This window comes from Hakea prostrata, chromosome 4 (assembly GCF_041222555.1).
Source record: "Hakea prostrata isolate BN-2017 chromosome 4, UWA_Hpros_2, whole genome shotgun sequence".
Classification (NCBI taxonomy): domain Eukaryota; kingdom Viridiplantae; phylum Streptophyta; class Magnoliopsida; order Proteales; family Proteaceae; genus Hakea; species Hakea prostrata.
Window position 1 is genome coordinate 37,198,740 of NC_142603.1, and position 19,857 is coordinate 37,218,596.

At 36.0% G+C, this 19,857-nt stretch overlaps 1 long non-coding RNA gene and 1 pseudogene across 2 annotated transcripts; both read right to left on the reverse strand.

Moving 5' to 3' along the window:
- Nucleotides 1-8,852: 8,852 nt before the first annotated feature.
- On the reverse strand, nt 8,853-12,168 carry LOC149018780 (uncharacterized). The gene is made up of 3 exons (XR_016173194.1): nt 11,541-12,168; nt 9,826-10,078; nt 8,853-9,725 (listed from the first exon to the last, which is right to left on the reverse strand). It is a non-coding gene; the product is annotated as an uncharacterized LOC149018780 (long non-coding RNA).
- Nucleotides 12,169-13,038: 870 nt separating this feature from the next.
- LOC149018781 (disease resistance protein Roq1-like) lies at nt 13,039-19,480 on the reverse strand (annotated as a pseudogene). Its single transcript, XR_016173145.1, has 6 exons — nt 18,771-19,480; nt 17,126-18,209; nt 16,649-16,936; nt 16,181-16,521; nt 14,227-15,809; nt 13,039-13,281 (listed from the first exon to the last, which is right to left on the reverse strand). The product of XR_016173145.1 is annotated as a disease resistance protein Roq1-like (transcript).
- Nucleotides 19,481-19,857: the final 377 nt, after the last annotated feature.

Below are 19,857 nucleotides of genomic sequence, written 5' to 3' on the forward strand. Positions count from 1 at the left end.
CTTGAACATTCTCCTCATCACAGTGGTCACTAATCTCACTATTTTCATTAATATGTGACTCACCTGTTAAATACCCTTTCCCACTTCTCAGTGCAAACACATAATTAATTGAAGCTAAAGAAGAATGGGAGGATTCAACTTGGTTGACTTGATTTGGTAAATTTGATGGTATTTGTTGAATCTGAATCCTAGGATTTTACTCAGGTTGCCTAGGCATTTTACATTTTTCTCGCTCAGACAAAGCATTTGCAAGAGTGAAATTTATTTTCCATATTATGCATAGAAGTCATGAAGGTGCTAGAAAGTACTTCCATATTCTTCTCTAAGGAGAGACGAGAAAACTCTTGATTGTTACCTCTATTGAAACCAGGTGATGATTGATTTTGTGCAATGTGAGGCATATGAGGCACAATAGGTGGATTGATAGGCCTAGCTAAATTGGGATTCTGAAAACTAGGGGCTTGAGGGAACTGGAAATTTTGATTATGAGAAAATTGTGCACTTTGTTTTTGAGGGGCACCAAAGTGATTTTGTGTGGAATAATTGCTTAATCTATTTTGGTTTTTCCCTTGAGACCATGAAAAGTTAGGAAGATTCTTCTACCCAGGATTGTACGGGTTTGGAAACATCTCATTGACATTTTCATGTTGGCCTCCAGAATAGCTAGGACATTCCTCAATTACATGTGTAGGAGACTGACACCATGCACACATAGCAATAGATTTTTCAATAAAATGTGCTTGACTTAGTGGTGGTGGTGCAACTTTAACTACCAAAATCTCTAACTTTTTTCAAAAGACTATCTATTTGTGCTTCCTTATGAACTTGACTATCAACAAGATATCCCCTACTAGTCCTTTCAGATTCTCGGGTTGACTTCCATTCTCTAGTTCTATTTGTTAGGTTTAAAAGAAATTCCCAAGCTTCGGAATCATCAGTGAACGATTTAAATCCTGTGGGGCACATAGATTCCAAGAGTTGCTTTGTTTGATAATCGATACCCTCATAAATTATTTGGCATAAATGCCATAGTTCTATACCATGGTGAGGGCATTCTTGGAGAAGGTTTTGGAACCTCTCCATTACCTTAGCAAAGGACTCATTGGGTTTTTGATGAAATTGAAGAATATCATTTCTTATTTTGTTCGTCTTAGAGAAAGGAAAGAATTTCTTCAAGAATAGGACAGTAAATTGTTTCCATGTGGTAATGCTATCCCTAGGTAAGCTATAAGCTATAAAGCCACTTTTTGGCTTGGTCCTTTAATGCAAATGTAATAAACCGTAGTCTTACAGCATCATTAGTGAGTTGTTGTACCTTCATAAGGACACAAACCTCCTCAAATTCCCTAAGGAACAAATATGCATCTTGATCAGGTAACCCATGAAATTGGGGTAACATAGACAGATAATGGGATTTAAGTTCAAAATTATTACCCCTCACTTCAGGTAAAAGTATACAGGAGGGTTGTGCAGATCGAGTTGGATAAAATCTATCTCTAAGACTCTTAGGTGGAGGAGGTGGACGTAGACCTTCCATGGTCAAGGTAGATACTCGGACAATTCTATTTATAGATAGAATCACGAGTCTAGACACACATGCACTAACCACCTAATGCAATTAATGGCTCTTATGAAAGAATGAGTTTTATTTATTTATTTATTTATTATTATTTTTATTTTTTTATAAATAAAGTAACTAAAGAAGAAAATAAAATAATAAAAACATAAGGGAAAGTAGAATTTCCCACCACAAAGATTGAAAGTGGAAGTAAACCTTCCATGGTCAAGGTAGACACTCGGACAATTCTATTTATAGATAGAATCACGAGTCTAGACATACATGCACTAACCACCTAATGCAATTAATGGCTCTTATGAAAGAATGAGTTTTTTTTTTTTTTTTTTAAATAAAGTAACTAAAGAAGAAAATAAAATAATAAAAACATAAGGGAAAGTAAAATTTCCCACCACAAAGATTGAAACAATGATTCAAAAGCCGTAAGGTTGCCGTATAGCTGAGCGCTGTATAGGTTTGATAGTAAGGGGATCCGTATAGTCTTCGGAGCCACCTACAATCGAATCCTGGGGATTCTGCAGTAGAGTGGGGACTACTATACGTTTTTGTTTCTACTCAAGTCAAGAGTAATATCTTTGAATTTTTATTTTTATTTTTTTGAAAATTTTTTTTAAACACTTAGATTTACCTAAGAATGAAAAAAACAAAATGGACTAATACCTCCCCGACAACGGCGCCAAAAACTTATTTGTGAAATTTAAAAGTAACCGCAAGCGCACAATATCGTGTAGCTAACGGGTCGATCTCAAGGAGATATACCACTTAAAATTCAACTTCTTAATTGTAATGCGAGAGTGGAATGATTCAATTTTTGTTAACTAATTAATTAAACTAAACGATCCTAATCCATACATCTAATGCAATCGAATTGAAACGAAAAATAAATTAAACACAATAATGCATAAATAAAAAAACCAGAAAAAATGCAAACAATAAAAATAAAAGGAAAAGGGAAGTGATCCGAGTGTCAGATCCGAGTGTCAGTTCTAGATCGAGGGAAGGGGAGTATAATAATAATGACTTTGACCGTGGACCCTTTGCCGTAGCTTACAGTCCACCAATCGGGGGAACGGATTTTAAAGAAAAAAACAGTGCAAAAAGCAAATAACAAAGCAATAAAAGGAAAATGAAGCCTTAACCAAAGAGAGGCACGAATGTAGGCATCTCTGATCAAGGATCCAGGGGAAGGGAGAACAATAAACAGTGCTGAAAGTGAATTGCAGAAAGTAAATAATTGAAAGTAAATTGCAAAAAGTAAAATGGAAACCTTAATCAAAGAGAGGCACGACTGTAGGCATCTCTGATCAAGGATCCAGGGGAAGGGAGAACAATAAATAATGCTGAAGTAAATCCTAAATTAAGAATATGGAGGGGTAGATAGAAGCGGGGATGGAGGGAGGAGAGAAGATTAAACCTGAAAAACGAATCTACAAACTTGAAACTTGAACTTGAAACTTGAACTTGAATTGCATTACATAAAAAAATTAAACCTAAACATTGAATCTAGAAATTTAAATCTCACAAATGCAAGTAAAGAAAACTAGAGAAAGCCTAAATAAACTGAAGAGAGAAGAAAGAATGCTTCTACTAAGCTCTAGAACACCTTCTCCTTTGATGGATTATGCTCTCCTCTTATAGAGTTTACATGAGATGAGGCACGACTGAATTTGAATAAAACTCAGGGTTCTTATCTAACTCAGCCAATTAGGTTTTGACGTACTAATTTTGCCGATTTAGAGAGATCAGATGCATAATTCTACCGTTGGATTTGAGGTTTAAGTAATTCTGAAGCTCTCCTCCAAAAATAAGCATGATCGGACATCGGATGACCGTTCGATGAAGGGCTTGATCGAAACTGGACAGAGACATTCAAAAACGGGATTTTTGACTCTTCCTTCTCTAAATATAATTCTTTTTCCTCTTTTTCTTTCTTTAATTAAATCCCAGATAGGAAATAAGATATTGAAGTATGCAAAGACTCTTTTCTCCATTTGGACTCTCTCAATAATATCTCTGTAGCTTTGATTGATAATTTATAATCTCAGCTGTAGATCAAATTTGCTTTCTTTCTCTCTTCAATATTTCGGAGTTGGCTCATAATCACACATCTCTAACCCATCATACTCCAAATCAGACCCATTTTCGCATTTCAGAATTTGAATGGACTTCTTGACATATAAAATTGCATGATTCAAGCCCAAAACTCCAATATTTGTTTAAATCTTGAAAAGTCCTAAAATCTGCAAAAACAACATAAAACCCTAGGTAACTCCACTCTAAATGTATAAAATGCATGCTTTATGCCCTAATATTTCACACATAAATGTGCTCATCACTCCATACAAGGGTTCAATGCAGGTGTATGAAGGTCCATGGTGTATGTAATTACTGATCCAAGAAGTGTACCAGATGCTGGAATGAGACCCAGTTCATGTCTTGTAATCGACAAACAGCCTATGATTGAAGGACAGCCCTTAAGAATTGGAGGGGAAGCACCTGCACTAGAAGAGTCAAAATGACAATGGGCACCAAAAAAGAATGGGAGGGGCACATGAGCCAAGGAGAGGACATACGACCAACTTCAAACAAAGCTTGAACACTTAACAGAATGTTGTATACTAATATTGATAAATCTGAACAAGTTCATATCAAGTGACTGAAGATGGGCATCCAGGTATGACAGCAGACATGCTGCTTAGCAAGACATTCATATCCAAAATCATTAAGTTTAGTTCTCTGATTGTTTATTTCTATTGGTTTAAATATCATTCTACCAATTAAATTAGAGGTTACCCCAAACATTGTTTATTGTACAAGTAGATGATTATCTTTGGCTTATTGTAGAGATTGGAAACATTGCAGTCACGAATTTTGTCAGTCTGATAATTTAAGTTGCAAGTAGAGCATTCCACAGCTATAACTCATTACGCAGTACAAACTTATCAGTTCAAGCCCAGATCAAAAGGTACATACCTTGTCTAACAACTTTTAGTCTTCAATAAGATTAGCGATTGGAGCCCAGTTTAATTAAATTATGTAAGACTTCTAAAGCAACGCTCAGAAAAAAGCAACATCTATAATTTGAACAATTCATAACTGGGGTATATCTTGGGTTGCTTTACAGTTGCAATCCAGTTCAACGCCTAGTCTCTTCCACAAGTTGATGAACATGCCAGGCTTTACAAGTGGAGCTGCCATCATCAGTAATGTCTTCAGAGAATGGGATACCTATAGGACTAGCTGATACCTATTGTTATATATGTTTTTTTCAGAGCTAGGGTGTCATACAAGTAGAACCAAATGATACCTGATGTTGATGTACATAAAAAAGAAACCTTCTTCCAAGGGGAAAAAATGTCACTTTGTTAAACTTGCTCCTAAAGAATTTCTCTGAACAAAAACTAAAGTTTCTCAATGGAAAGTATATTACCTCCATACGGTCCATGGAAGATCTTCATAGACCACTGGCTGAACCATAGGTTAACTCTCATTCTGAGGCAATACCAAAGAACAGATAAACCAACCATAAATTAGAAACACTTTGTTAATCATGCATTATAGATACAATAAGTCAGAAACTGGAAATTTTATGTGGATTTTATCCACCTGTCTTAGGTATCAAGCATTAGTGTAGGGCAGCATACAAGAAAGCTAGTTTCAAGAGATCTATGGGAGACATGTCAAAAAAAAACTAGATATGTTAAAAAAAAGTGCTTTGATTCTTATGGATAAGACCATAAATCTGAATTTATCAAATGAAGTCTCTCCATATTTGAAACCTCAAACCTAAAACAAAGAATCCTGTTGGGCACACAGAAAATCAGAGGTAGTGGACCTTCTCTTATAAGGCCAATAGATTAAATATGTAATCAGCCTATCATTTGATTTAAAACTGAATTTCACAATCCACGTTCTGACACATAATTCCTAGGTTTGTAAGGCATCCACACGAAAATGCAGCATTCGTGGAGCTCCAAATCCCTAGATTTGAAACCGAATCCGGAAAATGTAGCAATAATCAATAAAAAAAATAAAAAAATAAAAAAATAAAAAAAACCCAGCAGATCCTTCAAACATTTAGGTTCGTCATTTCAAAGCTTTCCTCCAAGACTGCAAATTCAACAAAATTCCATCTGGGTACCTTTTGGAAATTGAATAGGGTAAGCAAGAAAGCAACAAATGAAAGTGATTCTGGAGTGGACTTGCCAATGGAGCTTGAACTCCGACGTCTCTTTCTTACTTTCGAAGAAGTTTCACCGGCCTCCATCTCAGAAGGGCAGGTCATCTAGAAATTTCGCATGAATCCCAGAATTAGCAAATCGGCTTATAGGAGCAGAGGAGGCTTTGATCGAGCTTCCAGTGCATGATCGGTCAAAGTGCAAATGGAAAACTCTTTCTCTATGTCTCTGAAATCCACCAACAATTTGGAGAAGAAAGAAGAAGAAGAAGCAAGAAGCAAAACAAGATGCAGAAGAACATTAAGAAGAACATTTGAGTGATCATTAAACTTTTTTTAATTGGAGGAATTGAATAATATGGTAAAGGCCTTGGTTGCTGCTAGCTGTTGATCATTTCAACAGTAGCGGAGAGCCAGCTTACCACCTTTATGCATGCCACTCAGACTCAAATTCTGATGGACAAGTTGATGCTTGATATGCGGACTCTATTGATTAATCAACGTACGGGTTCTTAAGTTATCCGGAGACCATACATGAGTGAAAAAGTTCTTCACCACCTCCAGTAGAATGCGTGTAACAGAAGAGGTGATGACATAGATAGAAACCAGCCCAAATTGTGTGAGGTTTTTCTCTTCTCTATTTAATTTCTGGGGTTTATTTGAAATTGTTTAAAAAATATATATGTTATCTAGAATCACCATTGGTTTGGCTGAACACATTAAGTTGGTTTTTATCACATTAGTATAATAGGTGCCTTGAATCTGCTATTTATTTAATTAGGTTCCTCTAGTGGTATTGTATGATTCTCCTTAATTAAAGTTTGAGTTTTAAGTAAGATGTTGGAATAGAAGTGCAAAAGGAAAAGATACAAAGTTGGACTGATTGGTTCATGCATGCATATAGTGAGTAGTAGCAGTGCTTATAGCCATTGTGTTTCAGTTCATCAGATGACAGGATTGTTTATTCCCATGTCACATGAAGGAGATGATAGAGGTGACGGAGAATTTCTCCATTAATGGTGGGCATCATAGGCAATGGTCTATGTCCTTTTCCCCACTCTCATTTTGGCAAAGGATATATGGTAGTAATGGAAAGGGAGAGACAACTCTGAGGAAGTATATATTCAAGATAGATTTCTGAGAATAGGGATTGAACCTAATTAAGCATGTGATTTTCCTTGTTGTCCTCTTGGCATGTAGTCACTCTTAACTTATTCCTTGGCGTTTATGAGACTTTTCTAGTCTATGAACACAGTTCGGTATGTTTTTCTATACGATTCATGATTCTCCCACAGGAAATTAGTTGGAATCCTCTCTGAATTCCATAGATTTATGGTACTTGGTCAATGTTTCAATTCAAGTGCTTTATTATAGATGGAGTCAACTTTTTTTTGTTGATCTTTGCTGTCATGTTCTGAAGAAGAACATGTGGCCTACATTACCTATTACATTTAGATTTGTTGTCCTTGATCTCACTGTTTGGTGCTTTAATCTGTCAGATGATTCTAGGGGGAAAATAGCTGGACACAGTAGGAGCATCAAGAGCACTATGGCTTTCTACTTCTTCAGTTTACAGGTTCCTTTATGTTTTGGTGGATCGTCTGTTATTGCTGAAATAATGCATTGATCAGCCTTCTCTTGATCCACAAATAAAATATACACTCAAAGTTTAGACAATAGTTCAGTAAGAAAAGGAATTATTCGATGGGAATGATTCTTAACAGAAATCATTTATCTTTAAGAAGTTGGATATTTTCAAAGGATAATACATTATGTATATCAGCAATTCACAGGCAATGTTTGATATTTCATCTGCAAGAGAAGGGATATTCAGTTCTTTCTCAGAATTGGTGAAAGAAGTCCAAAGCCTAGAAGGCTTCAGTGACGAAGATAACTCTGATCCATCAAAGTATGCGAACAAACAATACGTAATGCACAAAGCCCCTAGCCCCTAATATATTTCCAACATTTAAGGAATGAATATAGAATCTATAATTAGAAGTGATCTCCAATCGGATCCAGATTGCATTCTGCCTGCACAAGGTGTACAAAGGAACTTGGCCAGATTCTTTTTTTTTTGTATTTGAAGATACCAAGCAAACTGGAGTCCCTTCCTTTCTTTTTCAGTTTGTTTAAGAACAGAGGAGTGTCAAAACAGGACTAAAAGAGAGAGGCTATCATCAATGAAGATTTTGTAATTTGCCCCTTCTCTTACAATAACTGTGTTCACTCTTGTATTTTTCATCTGAATTCCACCCATTCCAGTCAGTAACCCTCTTTGACCCTGGAGTTTGGATGACAAAGCCATCGTAATCCAGGTTCTGGTAGCAAATCCTCTAACCCAATTGGTTTGGATCATAAGAGATCGACTTCCCACATCCAGGTCCTGAAGCACTGCTTCCAAATAACCAGCTACCACAGCTGCAAGTAGATGTCCCTGATTAAAACCCGTCTTTTTGACTAAGCACCTGCAATCTTTCAGAGAGTAAAAACACTACACAGTAGTCTCAATTGACTCTGTGGATTAACCTGCAAATGTAAGCACTGGTCAGCCACTACAGGCCATTGAGGTTCAAAAATATTAAGCTGTTACAGGGATGCTTTTAGCCAGTAGAAAGCTGTAGAAAGTATAGTAGTAGGAGATACCTTTGATTGGTTAAACAGTTTTTTTATTTCTTTCGAGTCCCTGATACAGTAGCAAGTGATAACCAAAACAGTCATGAACCACTTCAAAAGCTTAGATCAGAGCCAAGAAAGCGGCAGACCTGTAAAAACACATGAAACAAGAAACAAAAGAAACCTTATTTATTCTGTTAATCAAAACATATAGGTGCAGCCAGGAACACCTACTTGTTCTCAGTTGGTTGATGGCTTCCCAATAAAAATGCATGATAGAACAATGGCTGGGCAATGCCAATTGACATCTTGATGGTATTAATTGAAGCTGTTATTCCTGCTGACCATATCAGAAATTTGTCACAAGAAATTTTGAATCTGTTAACCGTGATAGACATTATAGGTAGAGGAAATAAGATTTCCATTGTTAAAAAGAGCCAAGTGCCACAGAGCATCATCTATCTTAACTTGCAATAAGTCTCACAGAAAATGATACAAAGAGGGTTGGCCTTGGAGAGGGACAGGGCTATATGTTCTTCAACAAGCTCTCAGTAAAGAAAATAAAGTAAAAAGAAAGAGTACATGCAAGCAAAGAAGATGCAAATATCAAGGCAAGCTATATACAGTAACTCAGTTATCATGGTGGGATACAAATGACCATGAGTTAGTGATAATAATCACCAACATAAGTTGCTTGGAATCCAAACCATGATCTCCGAGTTCTGAAAAATACATTTCTCTTTATTACTTGCACTATCAAGAGAGTAAACCCCAAGTTGCTCTCAATCCCCAACCGTATTACTTACTTTTTAAAATCTGTCCCTTTGCCCAGTTAGCTGAGGCTCTTGCTAGTCTTGCAACTCAAATCACCCTGTCATTTCTTACAAAAGACAAATTTCCATGTTTGGCCGTACACCTTCGTTGAAAGAAAATCTGAGAGTCAGGCCTTCAGAGAGCAACATTGCAGTTGAACAGATTTCCTTGGTACTGTCTTTGCTTATTTAGAAAATGAAAATTTCGTCCACCAACATTTTGGATAGCTATCAAGATACAATTAATTAGAGGGAATCAAATGTGAGAACAAAATGTTTTTCAACCATACTCTACTCAATACATAAGTCAATATAATGATAAATATATATCATCTAACACTAGTATTATCTCAAGTTCTACCTACTTAGGGTCTCAAATCTTGAAAAACAGTGTATCGAAGAACATTACTTGCAACAAATAAAATACAAATCCCTAATTCATTAAACTGTGGGACTGCTCAAATGTGAAATTTAGAAAAGAAAAGATTACCTGTAAGATAAGGCAGCTGAGTAGACGACAACTTGTGAAGTCACTTCATTAAACCTATTAGTGAAGTGAAATGTCAATCCCAATTAAAAGTCTAGAAATTAATATTGTTTATCATTACAACATTAACTAAACCCAGTGATTGTATATGCCGTACTGTTAAAAGCCTCAGCAGTTTTCTTCCATCTCTTGCTTCATCCAGTTTCTTTCTTCAAACAACTCTTCCTTCATTTGGTTTCTTTATTCTGCAACTCTTCATCTTTTCCTTTTTCTAACCATTCCATCCTTCAATTGAGCCACTTGACACTTCAACTTCATGTTATGGTGCATTTTTGGTAGATAGATTTCTCAGGGCTTACTCCAACTGGTGCTTTGTCACTTCTTAATTTTCCAGGCAGTTGATTCATTACCTACATGATCATTAAGGAAGTACCTTATGTCATTGGAGTCAATAATATTAAACTGATTTTGTTTCTCTTTTCGCAAAAAAATTAGCAAGTACAATTTATTGATCATCAAAAACTAAAAGAAAGAGAGAATACGACTTTGAGTTGCAAATCTTAAATTTTCTCAAAGCATACTACGGAAATAAATCCTATGATGTTTGTGTAGTACACAGATTTTAAATTGGCACACATTTGATTTGTGAAGTAGATCATAAATCACTGTAAGTCTCTAACTGTACAGTTTCATGAACATTCCTAAGTAAGTAATGTACAACATGCATATAATCAAAAGTAGAGAAAAATAGGGGGCCATAACCACATACTATGCATGAATTAATGAATTGACAAATGCTATATAAATTAACTTTCTGGATTTTTTTCTTATTAGAAGTTGCATTAAATGTTAAAAGGTGACTGTATTAAAGATACCCTTTTCTTTCTTCTTCTTCTCTTTCTTTCCCCCCCCCCCCCCCCCATCTTTCATTCTTTTTCTTCAAGACTCTTTGTCGAATCTCTTATCTTACTCTGCAGCTCCAGATCTTCCACAAGAAGGCAACCTATTTAAATCCACTGGACATACTCCAATTCCTTCTAGACATACCTGTGATAAAAATCTTCTTTTGAAGTAAGTGACTCTGGAAAAGTTTACGTATTATTGAATTAAAGTCCAAATTCCTTAAGCCAAAAAAATAGAAGAAAAACAGTCTTTTCAGTGAAGTACTGACTTGGACCGATTACCATAGTATTCCAGACTTATTTCAAATTCCCTAAAAACTAATTTAACATGTAAATATATAAAAGCAGATATGTTCATTACCGAAGTTCATCTCTATTGGACCATTAACTACATTGGAGCTAGGGAAGATCCTAAATGTCAAAGCTAATTATTCCTCTCATGACCCCTCCAAGTTCTCATCACAAGAGAATTGATTGGTAACAAACAGATCTCAAATGAAGTTTGGGTTTGTTGGGAAGGGAGCACAAATGACTACAGACCCATACATATTTCAGTCCATAGTCAGCAAGTGGATGCTACCATGAGAGAATTGATTGGCACCAACTGATCCTTTTGGCTGGAAATGATTCAAGTGAAGTGATTGAAAGATCCAAAAAGTGGAATAAATCCATTTGGCTTTTACACCCTTCCCACCAATCTCCCCTAATGAAAGTTTGCTCTGCTTTTATTTGACTTCATTTCACCAATGCAGATTTGATTTCGCTTTGGTTTGGACTGAACTAGGGTAAATAAAAGCACATACGTATGCAAAAACTGCTGAAGCTTCATTATACATGTTAATTGCTAAACATGGATGCTTCACGAACTCCAACAGAATTACAATAATAAAGATGTATGAAGACAGGGAATTAATCCGTTAGAATTTGAGATATAAAGAACTATGAAATATTGATCACTGAATTTCATTACCATAATCACCAAGGAACACGAGGATACCATGCCCTTTGCTATGGCTAATTTCATAGGAGGAATTTTGAGGAGTGGTGTATTTGTTCATAGTATAAAAGCTCTGGCTGCATCTCACTTCATGACTTTTCTCCTTTTTAAGTCTCTGCAATGGAGTGTAAATAACTGCTCTGTAGAGCAGCAGCTTTGGAAGGGGATCGATCAGTTACTTGAAACTGTAATACCAGAAATGGAAACCATGTGTAACTGCAATAGCATTAGTTACTCCAAGGGCCAAAACCTTCGTAGATGCCCAAAGTCTAAAGAAAGCAAGGAAAGAAAAGGTTTGTAATTGAAAAATAAATTTCTTTAACCAGTTTCAAGTCTGAACAAATGCCACTCAAATCTAAAGTTACTCTGCTTTTCCACAATGGTTCTTCACAGAAGAACTTGTTTGGATCTTAAAACCAATTCTTAGAAATGAAAAAGAGAAAAAAAACTCAATTGAATACACAGGTCAACTAGACTACTCAATTTAAATGCAATAAAGTTAGGTTCATTTGAGACAGAGGCAGAAATACATTGAATAACAAGTTATAACCAACACGGGCATGAACCAGTTTGAAAAGCTTTTGAACAGAGCCAAGAAACATCAGACCTGTAAACACACATGAATAAGAACACATAAAAACTCTACTTATTCTGTTAATTAAAACCACCAAACAATGGATGCAACATGAACCCCTACTAATTGTTTTTTATCTTGCTCAGTCGGCTGATGGCTTACCAATAAAATGCATGATAGAATGAGCCAATGCCAATTAAGATCCTGATGGTGTTGACGGGATCTATGATTGCCGATGGCCATGCCACATCAGAAAACTGTTGCAAGAAAATTCAAACTCGTTAAGAAAACCAAGTGCCACGGAGCATCAGCTCTCTCAACTTTGGATAAGTCCTAGAGAAAAGGATGCGAAGAGGGTTGGCCTTAGAAAAAGACAGGGCTATGGGTTCTTTTAAAAGTTCCTATAAAGAAATAAAGTAAAAGAGAAAAGAGTCCCATAGGGTGATAAAAATGGTCATGAGTTAGTGATAACAATCACTATCAGAAGTTGTGCTTGGAATCAAAACCATGATCATCTAGCCCTAAAAAATAGATTACCCCACATTACTTTCACTATAAAGGGACTAAAGCTCAAGTTACTCTTGATCTGTTCGTAACCGTATTGCTTACCCTTTAAAATCTTCCCTGTCCACTTTTGTTGATATGCATGAATTTCTTTAAAACCATTGCTTTCCCAGCAATCAGAATAGCCTAATAAGAACACCAAAATAGATGGATTGCCCAACATTTCAGCTTAGGCTCTTACTGGTCTTGTAACTCAAACCACCTTGTCATTCCTTACAAAAGACAAATTCCCAAGATTGGCCATACACCTAAAAGTCACAAAACAAATTAGTCATTCCTAGTTAAATGTAATACTGTCAAAGTTTATGCACACAGAAAATCATGGATCGCATGCATTGGGATTTTGTAAAGTACCTTTTGGATTTATGTTAGGTACCTTTGAAAAATTAGTCTTAACAGATTCTGGTGGCTAAGAAATATGAAATTTAAAGCTTGAAAATAGTTACAGTAGCCTCTATAATTCATCAAAATCATATCCAAGGTGCATAGTTTAACCTATGCTGAAAGAAAAGCTGAGATTTAAGCCTTGAGTGAGCAACTTTGCAGTTGAAACAATTCCCTGGAAGTGTCCTTGCTCTGTAACAAAGAATTTTGCAAAGTAATGACAATGTATCTTTAATGAAAAGAAATATTTAGAAAACAAAAGTTTCATCCAAAAACATTTTGGATAGCTATCACATGTGAGAACAAAATATTGTTCAACCGTACCCTGCTCCATCATCCAACAACATTTCGGATAGCTATTCATATTTTTGACTACCAACCCTGACTCCTATTAGCATACTGAAATCTAGAAACTTAAACAGAGGCCTTTACACAATCAATCCAAGGAATCAAAGTCAATGTAAGAACAAAAATACAGCACGGAAAACTAGTGCTTTTTACTTACTTAAGGTCTCAAATCTGGAGCCACATTGTCTGGAAATATCATACATAGCACACAACAAATGACGTAGAAATCAATAATTGATTTGCTCTTAACCACATATTATTGAATTGAATTAAATTCCGAATTTCTTAAGCAGGGAAAAAGAAAAAGAAAAAGAAGAAGAAAACAATCCTCTTAAGAGAAGAAACAAAATCAGTTGCCACAGTATTCTAGACTACTTCACTTAAATTTAACATGTAATTAATAAAGATATAAAATCAGAGAATAAAGGAACCAAAACCCTTGCTGACGACATGCAAGAGGAGTAAAGAAGAAACATGTTATGATTAGCTTTTTAGATCTGGTACATATAATGCCATGCCATGCCATGCCATGCATGCCAGGTGATGAGGTCTTGGCTTAGCCCATAAATTAAATTAATGCTTTCTGTTAGGATACCATGCATGTGAAGGTATCCATGTGGGAAGGGAAGGGAAGGGAAGGGAAGGGGGTTCGTTGGGTCTCTTAGAATTGATTCACAAAAGAGACAAGGGAAAAAAGAAAAATAAAAAGAAAAAGAAAAAGAGAGAGAAATCTACAGAATTGACAAATCGATTTAAAGTCAGATTTAGTTGAGGCAGAGGCAAAAGTACCTTGGATTAATTTGTCATGACAAAGCCACTTGGAACTTTGAGCACCCGCCATCAATCAAGAGTCTTATTCGATCGGTATCGGTTAGGTTCATGCAGGAAACACCATTTAGACGATCCAATCCCTTTGAGAATACATAATCTGGTACTTTTTCCAAGGATATACACCCCCTAACATCCAAATAAGAGAAAGACTCCAATGGATTATTACCAGCTTGAATTGCAGTCAGCTTTTTGCAGTCCTTGACTATTACAAATCGTAGGTGTTTCATGTTTGAAAGATCGAGTGATATTATTTCTAAGGACTCACACCCAGTTATGCACAACTCCTCCAATGCTTCCAATGCATCAACACCCTGATTCTCAGTAAGATTCCCGCAGTCTTCAATATCTACATAATTCAACCTCTTAAGGTTAGATAGATCTGGTAATACTTCCAAGGACTCACACCCATATATGTACAAATTCTTCAAGGATTCCAACGTGTCAATACCCTGAATCTCGGTAAGATTCCTGCAGTCTTTAATATGTACATAATTCAACCTTTTAAGGTTAGATAGATCTCGTAATACTTCCAAGGACTCACACCCGTTTATGTACAAACTCTCCAAGGATTCCAACGTGTCAAGATCCTGAATCTTGGTAAGATTCTTGGAGCCTTCAATTCTTAAGTTGATCAACTTTTTCAAGTTAGGTAGATTGGATAATATTTCAAAGGAGTCACACCCAATTATGTCCAAAGAGCACAAGGATTCCAATGTCTTGATGCCCTTAATCTTGGTAAGATTTTTACAACCTCCCATAAGTAGCCTTGTCAACCTTTTAAGATTTGACACATCTGTTACGCTTTCTAACGACTCACAACCAATTATACCCAACACTTCTAAGTTTTCCAATCTGTCAGTTCCATGAATCTCGGTTAGAATCTTACAACCTACAATTAGTAACTTCTTCAACCTTCTCGAATTTGACAGATTTGTTAATCTTCTTAAGGACCCACAGCCTGTTATACAAAAAGACAATAATGATTCCATTTCGCCAACAACGAGATTCTCATTTAGATTGTTGCAGCCTTCAATCTCTAGATGCGTTAACTTGTTGCAGTTTGATAAATCAGGTAATCTCTCCAAGGATTTACAACAACTGATATTCAATTTCTCTAAGTTCTCCAATGATCCATCGATGCCATCAATCTTTAGTAGATTCTTGCAGCTTTTTATTGTCATTGTTCGCAAGGACCTCAATCTGTCAAGGCCTGAAATTTTGGTTAACTCACCTAGGTCTTCAATCATCAACTCTTGTAATGATTCAAAGTTCCCAAGGCACCCAATCTCTAATATTGCTGGATACTTTTTGATTATTAGTTTTCTCAGCCTTTTCGAATCTTGTAGGTACGGTATTCTCCTTAATGAGTCGCAATCTAGTATCTCCAACTCCCCAATCTCGAAGGACTCCAAGGATGCGTTAACGTCGTCAAAGCCTTCAATTTCTTCTAGGCTCTTGCAACTATAAACATTCAATGTCTTTAAATTTCTCAAGCCTCTTGATGTACTTGATACTTTTACCACCGATTGAGCACCGTTGGACTTTTAGACTAATCAAACTTGAGGGAAGACCTCGAGATATTCGAATTGAAATGCATCTATCAACACAAAGGCTAGTCAAGCTTAGGGGAAGACTTGAGATATTTTTAAGTGAACTGCACAATGTAACAGAAAGGCTAGTTAGGCTTGGGGGAAGACTTGGGATATTTTCAAGTGAATTGCACGCCCATAAAAAAAGGCTGGTCAAGCTTGGGGGAAGACTTGAGATATTTTTAAGTGAATTGCAACAAGAAACAGAGAGGCTGGTCAGGCTTGGAGAAAGACATGACATGCCAGTCAAACTAGTGCATGATGATAAATAAAGTCTTCTCGAGAGCAATCATCCGAGAAATTTCAACTAAGAGGTCCATTACACTCCCCTCATGCCACAATGATAAATCTAAATCAAGGTCTATCAAGGATACCATTCGGCCCAAATTCTCTGGCAGCTTTTCTAGAGTTATGCATTCTAAATCGAGTTCTTGGAGGTTAATCAAATTACCCATTTGACGTGGGCAGTAACTCTTAGCTTCGAGCACCAACTCATGTTTAATGTGAGCAAATTTGTGAGATGACAAATGGATGTATCAATCTCTTCCAATTCCATACAACTCCCAAGATGCAGATTCTCCAAAAGTTGATTTTCTGAAAGATCAGGAGTCCTAGATAATTGTTCACACTGTGACAAATCTAGAACTTTTAAATTTTTGGCCATCTGCAAAAATTATGGGAAGAAAAATATATGAGTTAACTTCTCTAAATATAACTTAAAAAGGTTTTTTTTATTTATATACACTTTTGATGTAAACAAACTCAATAAAAGAGAGAAACTTCTGAGAGACCTTGATGTAGTTCCAACCCATCCAATCAGCTGTAATATCACTATTAGATAGATCAAGAACCACCAAGTTAATTGGATAGAAAGAAGTTTGGTTGAACTGATTAGGACATCCATTCCAACTAAGCCACCTCAATTCTGAAAAAGAATGGGGAAAGTCCCAAGAAAACTTTGCACCATCGATCCGGAGTAACCGTAAACATGTCATTCCATCAAATCCTTTGTTGCTCAAGCTTTCATTCTTGGGTATACTTCTAAAATCAATATCGAGTCCCAGTACGCTACTTGTTCCCTGCACACACATACACACAAGTACAACAAAAAACAAAAAAAAAAAAAAAAAATGAAAAGAGACAAACTTAATTAAGTGCCCATCTGATGTTCTCGTTATAAACCAAGAAAAATCAATCAAAAACCCAATTCACAAGGTCATCGTGGAAAAATAACTGAATTTTATTTGGTACCTACCGTTTGTGTATACAATACTTTCAAAACATCCTCCCCGATACCATATTCGTGTGCGTTTCCCTGGCTCATTAGCATTCTCTTGACAAACAATACTCCTTCCAAGATCCCGGCAGATCATGCATCCCTAGCATACCTTCTTCAAGAATCGTTATCAAAGACTTTTCAAAAAGAGATTCAAGCCCTACTAAAGGATGAAAACCACAACCTTTCCATATGTAAGAAACAATTTCCTTATCCATGCCAATGAAAAAACAAGCACTATCGAGAAACATTTGTTTCTCCTCATCATCTAATCCATCAAAACTTATTCTCAACCTCTCCATGATATCATTATTTGGAACTTTATGCAGCTTCTCAAGCATGTCTTTCCACAGTGGTTTTCCCTTTAAAAATAAAGATGAACCTATAACTTTAAGCGCTAAGGGAAGTCCTCCAGTAGTTTCTACCATAGCTTTTGACAGATCAGAGAAATCATTTGGAGGATGGTTGATTTTGAACGCATGATGGCTGAAAAGCTGAAGAGAGTCCTTTGGATTCATTGGAGGTGGTTCATAAATTCCATCTGGTTCCAAAAAGTTTAAAATTTGCTTATTCCTACTTGTAATTACGATTTTGCTTCCGAAACCAAACCATTTGCGGTCCCCAACAAAAGCTCTTACTTGGACTTCTTGGTCCACATCATCTAGGACAATTAGGACCTTTTAGAACATAACCTTTGTTGGATCACGTTAGTCCCAACATCCACACTAGGAATGTCTTGACCTTTATGCTTCAAGGTATCATGTAAAAGTTGGTTTTGCAAAACAACAAGTCCATTGTGTTGTTGAGCAGCTTCTCGAACATTTGCAATAAAACTACACCCTTCAAAGTGATTAAAGACTTCATTATAGATAGATTTAGCAATTGTTGTCTTTCCAATGCCTCCAAGGCCATGGATCCCAATAATCTTCCTGTTTTCAGATTTAATGTCTAAAAGCATGAATATTTTATCTATGTGAGATTCAGCTCCAACTAGGCTGTAGTTTTCACAAAAGGATCTCCTGTCTAGTTTATCATAAACTTCTTTAACAACTTGTTTTATCATCTGTGCTTGAGGCCTATACAATTCAAATAAGAAAAATATCAGCACTATACATGAGAAACTGAACAGAAGAATTTAACTTAGAAGACAACACTTGGGAATTATGCCAATAAGTAAACTATGGAACAATTATTCTCCATTTGTATATTAGTTTTTTTTATTATGTTTTTTATATTTATTATATTTATCCGAGTTACAATCTTTCAGCAAACTATTTTTTTTTTTTTTTTAACTACTTTCTAATATGTCATGACTAATATGGTTCACCAATTTGAAATCATTTCTTAGTTTTTGGATCTTTTCATCTAAGATTAATCAACTACATTAGAACTTATATTAAATCTGATAAGACATCTTGTAAGCTTGCACTGGAAAACTCAAAAGTTATCAAAAACTATTTTGTATTATTTTATGATAATCTATTTAAATATATTTCTTTAGATCATACAACTAATGCAAATCGTCACACGAATTGAAAGGAAATATCTAAGAAATGTAAGTTCCTTTGGTTGGTGATTTGATGTTGATTTTGTAGAATATTAACCACAATTGAGTAAAATGTAACGGTTGGACTTACGTTTCATCCTTGACGTGCCAACCATCTAAATCTCCAACCTCTTTCAGAGCATCCTTCCACTTTTGTACATCTGGTACCATATTGATAAGGTGTTGCTCAAAAGCTTCCTTATATTTATTTTTCTGGCCTCGCACTTCTCTTGGCTCAACCTTGTAAAAGATGGGCATGACTATTTGCTTTAGTTTTCTTCTGCATTCACATATGTAAGCTAGCTCTCTGAGACACCACTTACTGAATGCATAATTCTCCGACAATATGGGAATGGAGATCTTTGATTGTTGGATTGCAGCGAGTAGATCCTCCTCAATCTTGTTTCCTTTGAGGAGTTTTTCAGAGTCTCTGAAAGTCTGAAATCCAGCTTCAATTAAGGCAGTGTAAAGGTGGTCGGCAAAATTGTTGCGAACATCTTTGCCATGAAAGCTTAAAAACACTTCATAATTGATCTTAGAACCAGCAGATATGGTTGAAGAAGAAGAAGAAGAAGAGATGTGATGAGTTGCTGCCATGGTTTCTACCAAATTGCTCGTAGAATGCTTTCCTTAAAATCTGAATATGGATGTACTTGCAGAGCAGCAGCGTTTAGACGTAGAGCATATGAATATCAGAAGGAAGGAAACAAAAACGATAAGAAAGATGCTCTTTAATTTTGGGAAAGTTCCTGCTGCTTAATTTATTGAGCACATATCTCAAGGATTTTCCAGATAATCACTTTTGAGTTCCTCACTTCATCCCATATTCCAATCACATTGCTTTCCTATTATTTTACCAGACACCATCACATGGGTTTCTCTATTGCTAAATGGTACGTTCAATAAAGAGACAACTTACTTTTTCAGACACCCTCCCTCACATGGCTCTCTCTCTCTCTCTCTCTCTCTCTCTCTCTCTCTCTATTGGTTGGTAGGTAAATGGTACATTGAATAAAGAGATAACTTTTTACTTTTTTATAAGAAAATGACTTTTTAGGTAACTTCCAGGAGTGACTTCCACAATCACATGACTTTCTCTCTATCTTCCTAGTTCCAAAGATAAGTAATATCTGATAAAACAAATTTGAACTTCATTGTAAAGCCCTAAGCCTCCAAAT